The sequence below is a fragment of the Odocoileus virginianus genome, chromosome 1 (assembly GCF_023699985.2).
Source record: "Odocoileus virginianus isolate 20LAN1187 ecotype Illinois chromosome 1, Ovbor_1.2, whole genome shotgun sequence".
NCBI lineage: Eukaryota > Metazoa > Chordata > Mammalia > Artiodactyla > Cervidae > Odocoileus > Odocoileus virginianus.
Window position 1 is genome coordinate 52,556,681 of NC_069674.1, and position 13,654 is coordinate 52,570,334.

Sequence of the window (13,654 nt, forward strand, 5' to 3'; positions counted from 1 at the left end):
GCCCGAGTCCCCATTGCACCGGAGCTGATCACATATCTTGGGACACCTCCCCACAACTTTGCCTTTAAAATTGCGTTTTGCTGAAACATTTCGAGGCATACAGAGGTTTTTTTGTTTTATTTTATCTTTTTTTAAAAAAGCATCTTTGCCCCATTCTCCTTGAATAGGGTTGTAATAAAACTTTCTCTGCTCTGAGCTCCGACATTTGGGTCTGGCCTATCTGCCTGCACTGCAGGACACCCGGGTTCAATCCCTGGGTCCGAAAGATCCTCTGGAGAAGGAAATGGCAACCCACTCCAATATTCTTGCCTGGGAAATTCCATGTACAGATGAACCTGGCAGGCTACAGCTCATGGGGTCACAAAGAGTTGGACACGTGCTAAAGGAACACACACTTGCATTCCGCAACAATGGAAGTTATCTGGGCCAATGAGTGACTGACTGACTATATGATGCCTTTTAAGACATTCAAATACAGTCAAGAAAAATGACATAGGCTTTGGAAGCTGTGATTTATAAACAAAGGAAATGTAATCGCGTTGCAGGAAGAAGTTGGTCTGCAGAATCAAGAAGAGGTGAACCAAGGAAAGAAATCAGGTAGTGTTTTCCCAGAGTTGTTGTTATCGGGCAGAAAATTCTGGGGAGTTCCAGAATACGCACAGTACGTATTCCTTCCTTTTAAGGTGAACATGTACTGGGCCAGCAGCACCCCAGCCACCAGGGCGCACACACTTGCGCTCACCCTCGCCACGGCTGCCTCTTCCATGGACCGGGCCTCCTGCGCCTACCAGTTCAAGAGAAGAGGTCGCTGGGCGGCCAGGGCCTCTGATGCTCTGGCCCTGAAACCTACTGGGACCCCGCCCCCAGCCCCACCTCGCCCCGCCCCGCCGCACCCGAGCCCCTCCCCGCCGCACCCGAGCCCCGCCCTAGACACGCCTCGGGCGGCGGGGACTGAGCCTGGTTTGGGGGGCGTGGCTTCGTCCGTGCCAGAGGCTAGAGGCGGATTTCCTCAGAAGCCGCGTCCAAGTCTGTCTGAGAACAGAAAACGGGAATCGAATTAATTCTGTTTCACCGCTAACGAGGAGTAGGCAATGGTTCGCTCTAGCTCCGCCCAGTAGAAATTTGATTCCAACAATCAGGAAAAATTCTCCGTCTTCCGCGCTTCGGAGACACTCAGGACTACAACCCCCAGAAGGCATTGGGACTCAGCGATCTGACTTGCGCAGTAGCGTTCGTTGTAAAGTGCTATGACAACAGGGCGAAGATGGCTTGGAGTTAGGCTTGAATCGGGAGGTGTCCCTTCCGCCGCTGCGGTCCTTTTTCTGCTACATCCCACTCATTGCCTCCTTCATCATTTCCTCTTTGTGAGCAGCATTACTTTCCTCTGTTCTCTCCTGCCTGATCTCTGCCACGGGACTGATGCCGTTTTTCCTGCTCGTCTCTGAGGGTGACAGAGAGAGGATGCGGGAGAGCTACTTGATGGGATCACTCCAACTCCGTGGAACTGGTGGTGCTACCTGGTGAGACGCTGTCTTTGCCTGGGTCGTGGGACAAGTTGGATCAGGAGAACGAGAAGGAGTAGTAAGGATTGCTTTTCTCTGCGACGTCCAATCTTGCTCGTCGTTCCAGCCCTGGGACCCTGGCAGACATTCTTAAAGGGACATCTGTAGAGACCGCGAAGGACGGTGGGGCAGGACCCACCTGATTCAGCATCAGGTAAGAAAGTATGTCTAGAATTAAACATCGGATTCATAATGCCCTTTCCGTGTTTATATATATATATATATATATATATTTTTTTTTTATTAGATTGATTCTCTGATGCCATGTAATGGCTTTGGGAGATAGAGGGTAACAGGTTTCTTATGGAATATGTTTGCATTCAAAAGAAAACAACCAGAACAATGTGTGTGTGTGTGTGTGTGACCCTGTGAACATGTCGAGAAAGGGTGATACGAATTTTTAAAGATTCCATTCAGGAGTGTCACATGGTGCACAAGCATTCTCCTGTGACACTTCAACAAGTCTTCTGAACAAATGGTCAAAGCAGTTCCCAGCCTGTGACTGAAGGAGGATGCATGTACTAATACCCCTTAATTCCTTCTTGCAATAGGATTATTCCTTCTCCTCCCTTTACATTGCAGACCACAGCAGTTTAGATGAACTGAGGTGAACTCTCTCTCTTCCCCAGTTCAATGCCCTGCAATTGACTCCAATTTTAAGGATCTTTCCCGCCTGCCTGCCCCACATCCATCTCACTTTTACTTTAAAAATGAAACCATATCACAGACATCCACAGGTTGAGGATGCTGGAGGGAAAAGGATGAGTCTTAGCTAAAGTCTGTGAGTATTCAGAGAGGGAGAAATTTTTCTAACCTCTTTCCGTATATGCTGCAAATACGTAAAGAGAATATTTGTTGAAGATTTTTTGGTGAATAGGTTGAACTATTATTTAGAATAATATATAAAAGAAACTTTGTAAATTCTGCAAGTTATAATTACAAGTTATAAGTTTAAGGAATTTTTCATTTTGTGTAATTATGAGTAATTGTTGTTCTTAAATTACAACCACACACTTATGTTTTTGGTGAGACTTCTGGATGGAAGCCTTCTTTGAAGGGACAAAAAAAAAAAAATCCAATATCAATAGGATATAGTAATTTTTAAAGCTTTGCAACTTTTGAAGTTTGTAGCAAATCTTATCCCTCATGATAAGAAATTTCTCAAAAATCATTGAAACACAAAGCATTCTTGCTGGTTAATGAAAAGTTACTATCATTCTTTTCAACTTCAGTTTAAATCTTCGTTCCGGAGGGGACGTTTGCATTCACATTTGTAGTTTTGTCTTGCTCAGAACATATCATAACCACCACCAGCACTACTGTTATTACCACTGCAAGGTTACTACTGACACTTATCTGACATTTATTGAGTGCTTCCTATGGATTGGGCATTGGGCTAAGTAGTTACATGTATTAGGCTATTTTATTCTCCCATCTTCCCAGAACAACTGGGAATCTAGAGTAAGAGGAACTTGTCTAAGGTCATACAGTTGAGGTCTGTCCAACTCCCTCTCCTGTGCTCTTTAATCTTTTGTGGCTTTTATTAAAATTTTAGCATTGAGTCTATAATATTGTCTTCAAAAGCAACATTCTTCTAACTCTGTGCATTTGTCATCTTGCCTGGCCTGGAAGACCTGACCAATGTTTTCCAAAATTCGAGGCAGCACTAGCATGACCTGGAGAAAATAAAGCCCCTGAAATGAAAAGTAACAGTGTCAATGTCTTAGCCTCCTAATTTCAGCATCTGCCATCTCACCCACATGTTCCTTCCAGAAGATTCTTGGGGTTATTATTGCCACAGCTGTTCATCTAGCCATCCTTCCATATTTTAGGACTAAGCAAATGAGGTATTAAAACACCCACGTCTTAAATGAAAACTAAATCTGAGTAAACTTGGTGTGGGAGATAACATATATATAAGTATTAAAAACAAAAAAGAAAGTGAGAAGCGTGGAAGAGAATTTCTGGAGGTTAAGGGATAAAGAGATGAGTCTTTATTTAATATTCTATTAAGGTCTAAGAGATCAGTCTTTTGTGACTATTTATAATATGCATCTGTTAAAAACTTCTAATTATTGTTTTCTAATCATCCTTTAAAGTTTTAGTTAAATATGGGAGATACTTTCCTGAAGTCTGAACTCACAGTGATTAGAATTGATGTTAACAGAGTTATAGCTTTTTAATTTTTGTGAGGTGGCTGCCCTTATTTACAAGCAGATAATCTGGTTTTGGGTGTTACTTCCAACTTCTTGCTATTGATAGTTGTGATCACTTGGGCAGGTTTCTTAACCTCTCTTTGTTCAAGAATACCTATAAAATAGGTATTCATAGATAAAATAGTATCTATGGTTTACTTTGTAGTTTTGTTATGAAGATTAGAATACTTGCAAATCACTTAGAATGGTACCTGGGGCCTTGGTAAATGCTTAGTAAATGTTAGCTATTATTTTCTTTTCTAGTGAAGGGAGATGATAGCCATGAGAAACCTGATATTTGGTTTTTATTTTACGTTTATTTAAAAACGGAAAAGGGCTTCCCTGATAACGTGGGTAAAGAATCCGCCTACAATGCAGGATACAAAGGAGATGCAGGTTCTATCCCTGGGTCAGGAATATCCCCTGGAGGAGGAAAATGGCAGCCCATTAAAAAGTTCTAGCCTGAGGAATCTCATGGACAGAGGAGCCTGGTGGGCTACAGTCTAGAGGGTCACAAAGAGTCAAACACGACTAAGTGATGAAGCACAACAGGCAAAAAATAGAAAATCATGAAGGAGCTGGAAATCAACACTGAATGAATAGGGGATAAAATGCAAATTCTTATTTCTTACTTTTATTGAAGACAATTACTTAAATAAAATTAAAATCAATTTATGCGTATTGAACTTCTGTCATTTGAAATATTTTAAATTTGTTTTTGTAACAAAAAAAGCCAGATTTCATGGCTGAAAATGCCTAATTACCATTGTTCCTTTCTTCCTTTCCTGCCAGTAATAGACCTCTGCCAGCCAACTGCTTACCTTAATATGTTAAAGTCAAGACCTGTATGTTTTTGAACTTGGAAAATAAATTAGCATCTTACATGAGTTTTAATTTATGGTTAATTTTTTTCTCTCTCAATGGGGTAAGATGTCCTTCTAGGAGAAAGGGTAGAATTTATTTTGCTAATCTTCTGAATTTAATTTGCCAACCTATTGTTGTTCTGATAGAGTGGTTAATGTGGCCAACATACAGGAGTATCCTACTTTAAAAAAGGTGAAACTTTGGGACTTCCTTTTGATCCAGTGACCAGGACTCCATGCTCCCAATGCAGGGGGCCTGGGTTCGATCCCTGGTCAGGGAACTAGATATCACACGCTGCAAGTAAAGATCCCACATGCTGCAATGAAGTTCAAAGATCCTATGTGCCCCAAGTAAGATCCAGTGCAGCCAAATAAGAAATAAAACATTTTAGAAAATGAAAAATAAAAATAAAGGTACTTAATTATTAAAAAGTAAAATATTATTTTATTATTTTTTATTATGGGAAATTTTAAACATTAACAAAAACATAAATAATAGTAAAGCAATCCCCCATGTGTTCATCACTATTTACTCTTTAAAAAATAGCAGCTTTATTGAAATATAATGCACATGCCATACAATTAAACTATTTAATGTATACAATTCAGTTTTTTTCATCTGTTCACAGATATGTGCAACCATCAGTTGCACGAGAGTAAATCTTAGAATATTTTTATCACCTCAGAAAGAAACCTTATACCCTGTACTTATAACTTTCTTGTCTTCTCTCCTTCAAACCTAAGAAACCACCAACTTACTTTGTCTCTATGGATTTGTGTATTCTGTACATATTATATAAATGGAATCATATAATATGTTGTCTTTTGTGATTGGCTTCTTTCTCTTGAAGTAATGTTTTCAAGTTTCATCTGTGTTGCAGCATATGTTAGTTACTTCATTCCTTTCATCATTGACTGATATTCTACTGTTTGGCTATGCTACTTTGTGTTTATATATTCATTAATTGGTAGGCAATTGGGTCATTTCCACCTTTTGGGTATTATGAGTAAGGCTCCTATAAGCATGAGCTTATTTCTGGACTCAGTTCTTTTTCATTTGTCTGTGTCTACTCATATGCCAGTACCATACTGTTCTGATTCCTGTTGCTTTGTAGTAATTTTTGTAATGGGAGAAGTATGAGTTCTCCAATTTTGTTCTTCTTTTAAAAGATTTTTTTGGCCATTCTGAGTCCCTGGTAATTCTATAAGAATTTCAGCAGAAGCCTGTCAACTTGTACAAAGAAGCCATGGAAATCTGGTAGGGATTGCATTGAATGTGGAGATTAGGGAAGTATTACCATCTTAATAATGTTAAGGCTTCAGAACCATCAACATGGTGTGTTTTCCTGTTTAGATCTTTTTATTTCTTTTGACTATATTTTGTAGTTTTCAGGGTATATATTTTATATGTCTTTTGTTACTTTTATTCCCAAGTGTTTTATTCTTTGGATACTATTGTAAATGCAGTTGTTTCTTATTTTCGGATTGTTCATTGCCAGTACATAGAAATACAGTTGATTTCTATATGTTGATCCTTCAACCTTGCTGAATTATTTATTAGCTCTAGTAGTTTTTGTTTGTTTGTTTTTACTGAATTTTTGAGGATTTTCTGTATACAAGATCATGTCATCTGTAAGTAAAGATAGTTTTACTTCTTCCTTTCCAATCTGGAAGCCTTTAATTTTTTCCCACTTAATTGGCTAATCTTCAGCCTCCAATATAATAGTCAAATGACGTGATTAAGAAGGACATCCTAGACTTGTGTCTGATATTAGGTAGAAAGAATCCAGTCATTCACCATTAAGTATGGTATAAACTATGAGTTTTGCATGTAAGTGTTCTCTTTCTGTTTGAGGAAGTTCCTTTCTATTCCTAGTATGATGAAAACATAGGTACTAATAATCAATAAACAATCTATAATAAGAATAGAAGAGCTTTATTTGAGTCAGACTGGCTACAGCCTGGGAGACACAGATTCGAGAACAAGATTTATACAACTTTATAACCACAAAGTTACATAAGTTGTTTGTCAAGAATTAGGACTGGAACTTGAAAGGATGCTTATTAAGCTAGGATTTCTTGGGGTTTGAAATAGTTGCATGGTTATGAGGAAAGACTTTTGAGATTATAAGGTAGCTGTTAGCAGATATTGTTTTGAAAACTGCTGCATGTATCATTGAGTTTGATACAGTTCAGATAATCTAAGTTCTCAGTGATGCAGTAACATGAATAAAATACATCCACTATGGCCATCTGGCTCCATTTTGGATGTCTGAATCACAGTTACTCCATTTTGATTTTTAAATGCACTCTCTTCTTTAATGGTTCAAGCAGATGTACCATGCATATTTGACAGGCTATAAGACAGGCTATTCGACATGCTGCTGTAGTTCATGTAAAGTTTAAATTAAATTATATATAAGCCAGAATGACTTTCCCATATCTCATATGTGAAAATTCCTCCCATCAAGAGTTTTTACAATTGAAGAGTTTTGGATTTTGTCAAACGCTTTTTCTGACTCTGTTGATATTGTCAGGTGAGTGTATTATCCTTGGTTCTGTCTTGTCACAACAAAGATTTGGAGTGATGGACATTAAAGCCCTCAGCGCATCACAGCTCTTGGGTCTTGGACAGACTGTGTTATAGCTCTCAGGTCTCCAACAGACCGTGTTATAGCTCTTAGACAAATCAGTGTTACAGCTCTGTGTTACAGCTCTATTTTATTTAGGAAATAGCAGGAGAATCCATCCTCTAGGCATAAGGGCATGTCGACCCAAAGACTCGAAGAAAAGAGAGTGGGGGAGCGTGCCAGCGCACAGGAGAGAGAGGGAGAGAGAGAGAGAGCAAGAGCGATTTGGCTCCTCTTTTTATATGTCTTTTCCTTCCCCCCTGGGCCTGCTCTATGTAAATTGGGCTAGCTGGAAGTGCTGTTTCTTCTACCTGAGTTCCTCACTCTGGTCCTCGATCTTCCTTTGTTCTATTTTCATGGGCTTTTCCCTTCCTTCTCTTTAAAAAGCGACCGTCATTTTGGACTCCTGTTTCCTATTCTAACTACCCAACAAAATAATAAGGTGGTTTTTTACTTTTACTCTACTGGTTTGGCATATTTTCTTAATTAATTTTGGGTGTTAAACTAACATTGCATTCCTGGGGGTAAATTACACTTGGCCATGGTGTTTAATTCTAATAATACATTGTTTGATTCACATTGCTGGTGTTGTGTTGAAGATTTTTACATACACATTTGTAAGAGACACTGGTCTATAGTTTTCTTTTCTTGTATTTGTCTAGTTTTGTTATCAATGTAACACTAGCTTCATAGAATGAGTTGGGAAGTGATCCCTCCTGTTTTATTTTTGGAGAGATTAGTGAACAATTGGTGTTAATTTTTAAAAAACCTTTGGTGGAATTTACTGACTGAGCCTAGTCTTTCCTCCCTTTCTTTCTTTGAGCCTGGTCTTTGTAGCTAGTTTTTTGATTACTACTTCAGTCTTTCTACTTTTTATCAGTCTGTTTAGATTTTCAATTTCTTCTATAGTCAGCAACAGATAGGTGGCAGCAGGACAAATAATGCTGACGTCCTGCCCCTCCTGGGAAAATGGTTTTCTGATTGGGAGCTATGGGAAGAGGGTTTTTGGCCGTACCAGTCTGGCATGCAGTACCGTCTTGCTGAACTAGGACTATGGAGGAGGGAGTGTTAGTTTAAATATTACAGACTCTTACTGTTCTTACTGAGTTTTAGATTTTTAGTGTTTCTTTATTTGCTGTAAGCTCCTAGGACAACTTCCAGAGATGTTAAATGATTATTTAAAAAAATAATTTTCAGAGTTTCACTGGGAAGTGGGCCCATGGAACTTCTCACATATCATGCCGAAAGTGGAATTCTCTGAAACTTTAAGTTGTATAACATATGGTTGTGGGAGAAATACCTATATTACCCCAAGATTTCATCAGAGTTTCATTAGATATCAATGTGCTCTGGAGTCTCTAAGACTTATATTTAAGAGCAAGTAGGTGATGCTAGTGGTAAAGAACCTCCCTGCCAATGCAGGAGATGCAAAGAGACGTGGGTTTGATCCCTGAGTCAGAAAGATCGCCTGGAGTAGGGCATGGCAACCCACTCAGTATTCTTGCCTGGAGACTCCCCATGGACAGAGGAGCTTGGTGGGCTACAGTCCATAGGGTTCCAGAGTTGGACACAACTGAAATGACTGAGCGAGCAATAACAATGATTATGTATAAGCTTATTAGGAACACAGCTGATATGTGCAAAGAGAAATTTTTTGTAGGTGTGTTTTATTATTCAAGCCAAAAGATTAGCTTTTTTTTTGCAGATAAGCAGGGATATCTAGCAACCTTAGGTTGTTCAGACTTGCTGTCCAGTCTATGAAGCCAAAGTGGAAAGGAACTCCCCTTTGAAATCTTTTGTCCTGCAGCCTAACCTATCATGTAAAAATACAGCAGTTTTTGAGAAAAGGAAATTAATGGTGTAAAAATTTAGCACAAATGAAGATTTGTGTTTTCTTATTTTCTTGGGAGTGGGCAGTGCACCTTTCTCTGCTTCGACCTTTGAAATTGAAAAGAGAGGCACTGGGAGACATGCTACTGACCATCAGTCCAAGTTGTTAGTTTCCCTATTGTTCATTAATTTTTAAAGATGTTAGACCTATTCAGCAGTTGATTGTCCACAATAGTAAATGATAACACCTGGGTCATGGGCGAACCAGTGTGCTGAATTTTGATGTAATTCATGCAGTTCTGCTATATATTAGGGCTTCCCAGGTTAAAGTGTTAAAGAATACGACTGGCAAGCAGGAGACATGGGTTTGATCCCTGGGTGGGGAAGATCCTCTAGAAAAGGAAATGACAACCTACTTCAGTATTCTTGCCTGGAAAATTCCATGGACAGAGGAGCCTGGTGGGCTACAGTCCATGGGGTCACAGAGAGTCAGATACGACTGACTGTGCATGCTCCCTATGTATTAACTTATGTTTTGCCCTGGTATGAAGGTAAGTTGGTCTGAAATGAAGTAGCTGTGGTCTTGTGAAGAAGAGCCATTTGTTGGACCTAGGTTTAAAAATAACACCCCTCCCCCCTTTTTAAAAATTACAACAAAGCAAAACAAAAAACCCTCTATACTGACCTATGCTTTTTCAGTGTTTCGGATATTAAATTGCAGGCAGTGACAACCTAACAAGACCAGGTCTAGAGATCTGGAGAGGGTATGCAGAAATGCTTCTGCCATTAGTTCTGTAATTTAGATAGGGATCAAGACTATCCCCAAGGAAAAGAAATGCAAAAAAAAGCAAAATGGCTGTCTGAGGAGGCCTTACAAATAGCTGTGAAAAGAAGAGAAGCGAAAAGCCAAGGAGAAAAGGAAAGATATACCTATTTGAATGCAGAGTTCCAAAGAATAGCAAGGAGAGATAAAGCCTTTCTCAGTGATCAGTGCAAAGAAATAGAGGAAAACAATAGAATGGGAAAGACTAGAGATCTCTTCAAGAAAATTAGAGATACCAAGGGAACATTTCATGCAAAGATGTGCTCAATAAAGGACAGAAATGGCATGGGCCTAATAGAAGCAGAAGATATTAAGAAGAGGTGGCGAGAATACACAGAAGAACTGTACAAAAAAAGATCTTCACGACCCAGATAATCATGATGGTGTGATCACTCACCTAGAGTCAGACATCCTGGAATGTGAAGTCAAGTGGGCCTTAGGAAGCATCACTATAAACAAAGCTAGTGGAGGTGATGGAATTCCAGTTGAGCTACTTCAAATCCTGAAAGATGATACTGTGAAAGTGCTACACTCAATATGCCAGCAAATTTGGAAAACTCAGCAGTGGCCACAGGACTGGAAAAAGTCAGTTTTCATTCCAATCCCAAAGAAAGGTAATGCCAAGGAATGCTCAAACTGCTGCACAATTGCTCTCATCTCACATGCTAGTAAAGTAATGCTCAAAGTTCTCCAAGCCAGGCTTTAGCAATACATGAACTGTGAACTTCCAGATGTTCAAGCTGGATTTAGAAAAGGCAGAGGAACCAGAGATCAAATTGCCAACATCCACTGGATCATTGAAAAAGCAAGAGAGTTCCAGAAAAATATGTATTTCTGCTTTATTGACTATGCCAAAGCCTTTGACTGTGTGGATCACAACAAACTGTGGAAAATTCTAAAAGAGATGGGAATACCAGACCACCTGATCTGCCTCCTGAGAAATCTGTATGCAGGTCAGGAAGCAACAGTTAGAGCTGGACATGGAACAACAGACTGGTTCTAAATTGGAAAAGGAGTACGTCAAGGTTGTATATTGTCACTCTGCTTATTTAACTTATATGCAGAATACATCATGAGAAATACTGGGCTGGATGAAGCACAAGCTGGAATCAAGATTGCCAGGAGAAATATCAATAACCTCAGATATGCAGATGACACCACCCTTATGGCAGAAAGTGAAGAAGAACTTAAGAGCCTCTTGATGAAAGTGAAAGAGGAGAGTGAAAAAGTTGGGTTAAAACTCAACATTCAGAAAACTAAGATCATGGCATCTGGTCCTATCACTTCATGGCAAATAGATGAGGAAACAGTGGAAACTGTAGCTGACTTTATTTTTTGGGCTCCAGAATCACTGCAGATGGTGACTGCAGCCGTGAAATTAAAAGATGCTTACTCTTTGGAAGCAAAGTTATGATCAACCTAGATAGCGTATTAAAAAGCAGAGACATTATTTTGCCAACAAAGGTCTGTCTAGTCAAGGCTATGGTTTCTCCAGTAGTCATGTATGGATGTGAGAGTTGCACTGTAAAGAAAGCTGAGCACCGAAGAATTAATGCCTTGGAACTGTGGTGTTGGAGAAGACTCTTAAGAATCCCTTGGACTGCAAGGAGATCCAACCAGTCCATCCTAAAGGAGATCAGTCCTGAGTATTCATTGGAAGGACTGATGTTGAAGCTGAGACTTCAATATTTTGGCCACCTGATGCAAAGAGCTGACTCATTTGAAAAGACCATGATGCTGGGAAAGATTGAAGGCAGGAGGAGAAGGGGACGACAGAGGATGAGATGGTTGGATGGCATCATTGACTCAATGGACATGAGTTGGATAAACTCTTGGAGTTGGTGATGGACAGGGAGACCTGGCGTACTCTGGCCCATGGGGTCGCAAAGAGTCGGACACAACTGAGCTACTGAACTGAACTGGACTTAGGGGAGTCATATACCTGTAGAATGAGAAGACTAGCTGATTGATCAGTACCTTCTAGCTGTGGAGGTTCTTGATTTTAAAAGTGAGTCTTTTTTTTTCTGAACTTTTGAAAGATAACTAGTGGCAGGGGTCACAGGAAAAAGGAAGAGAAGTAGAGCATTGCTATGAGAAAACATCCACATAGGCTATCAGGTATCATTTCAACTAGTGGTTTTCAAACTTTAAGGTGCATGTGAATCACTTGGGGATGTTGTTTGGGGTGGAGTTGGGATTCTCAATTTTCACAATTTCATCTTGGGTGATGCTGACCTGCTAGTCCAGGGACTACACTTGGGGTAGCAAAGCTAAATAATCTAGAAAAGAAGGACTTTCAGAAGCTAATGAAGTGGTAGGTGAGTCAGGAGAAATTGATAGAGCAGGAGAAACAGGAAGGAACTAAATGTTGCCAGTTGTACTTTGTTAATAGGAATAGATATTCAATTTTATGATAGAAGTCCATGAGAAATTTCTGCTTGATGTAGAACAGTTCCATTTATACACAGTGTTGGAGAGTTAGTTTTTCATATTGGAGATTCCTCCCCCCACCCACCTTTATTCTAGCAAGCTGAAAAAATTTGTTCACTAACAAAGGTTTTAAGGCCATGTTCACATAATAGGTATTTTCATCTGATGCAGTCATGTGTGTTTATAGTCACACTACAGGTAACATACACTTTTCGCCTTTCCTGATTATGCTTTTTGCCCTTTTAAGTAATAAGTCATAGCCATGATGATGACTATATTCTGACTGCTGTGAGACCTCCTAATGAATCATTGAATAGTGTTGAATTGGGGTTGTATTCTGCCCTGGGCTGCAAGAGAATGATGTGTCTTTATTGTGGCAGTCCAATGGTACAATGTGTTAAAATTTTCCAATGTATCTCGAGTATGTAATGGGAATACATGGCATTTATTAAGTACTGTTACATCCTTCTCAAATTAAAAAATCCAATAAAAGTATAATAGAAGTGTTTATTATAGTTTTGAATATTTGCTACGAGATTTGAAGTTTAGTCATCCGGCAATCTGTATGGTTTTACATAGTGCCATTATTAATAACAGATGATACAGATGGTTTTTCAGAAACTCTCCCACATGTTAAAACTCATGATAAGTTTATTTACCTGCTAGGTGTTTTTGCTTAACTTTCATGAACACCTTGCCTTTACCTGACTACTTTATTTTTTAACATAAAGAGAGGGCCTTACATGAACCTGTTGTTTCTTTAAAATTGTCACTTTGAAAGGATTTTATGATCACATAGAAGCTGCAAAAATAGTGGTTTCCCAGTGATAAAGTACAATTATCAAAGCCATTAAATTGACATTAGTACAATAAGTATTGAGCTACACCATGTAGGGCCATCCAAGACCATCGTAGTAATACTGTTCTTTAAGATCTTTTTTCTACAGTTCTTCTGTGTATTCTTTCCATCTCTTCTTGATCTCTCCAGTGTCTACTCGGTCCCCATTGTTTCTGTCCTTTATTGTGCCCATCTTTGGGCAAGATATTCCCTTGATAGCTCCAATTTTCCTAAAGAACTCTCTAGTCTTTCCCCCAATTACTGAAGAGATCAAGAAGAGACGGAAGGAATACACAGAAGAACTGTACAAAAAAGATATTAGTGAATTGGATTACTACAATGGTGTGGTCACTCACCCAGAGCCAGACATTCTGGAGAGCGAAGTCAAGTGGATCTTAGGAAGCATTGCTGTTAATAAAGCTAGTGGATGTGATGGAATTCTAGTAGAACTATTCAAAACCCTAAAGGATGATGCCATCAAGG

The 13,654-nt window shown here is 39.3% G+C and overlaps 1 protein-coding gene across 2 annotated transcripts in view; it reads left to right on the forward strand.

The window, feature by feature from the left end:
- Window positions 1-975: 975 nt before the first annotated feature.
- The window catches only part of BBS9 (Bardet-Biedl syndrome 9), a 436,742-nt gene continuing 424,063 nt past the window's right edge, over window positions 976-13,654 (forward strand). For both annotated transcript variants that reach the window (XM_070468373.1, XM_070468376.1), the window contains exon 1: window positions 976-1,716. The gene's annotated coding sequence lies outside the window, so the exon portion shown is untranslated. The remainder of the gene's footprint in view (window positions 1,717-13,654) is intronic.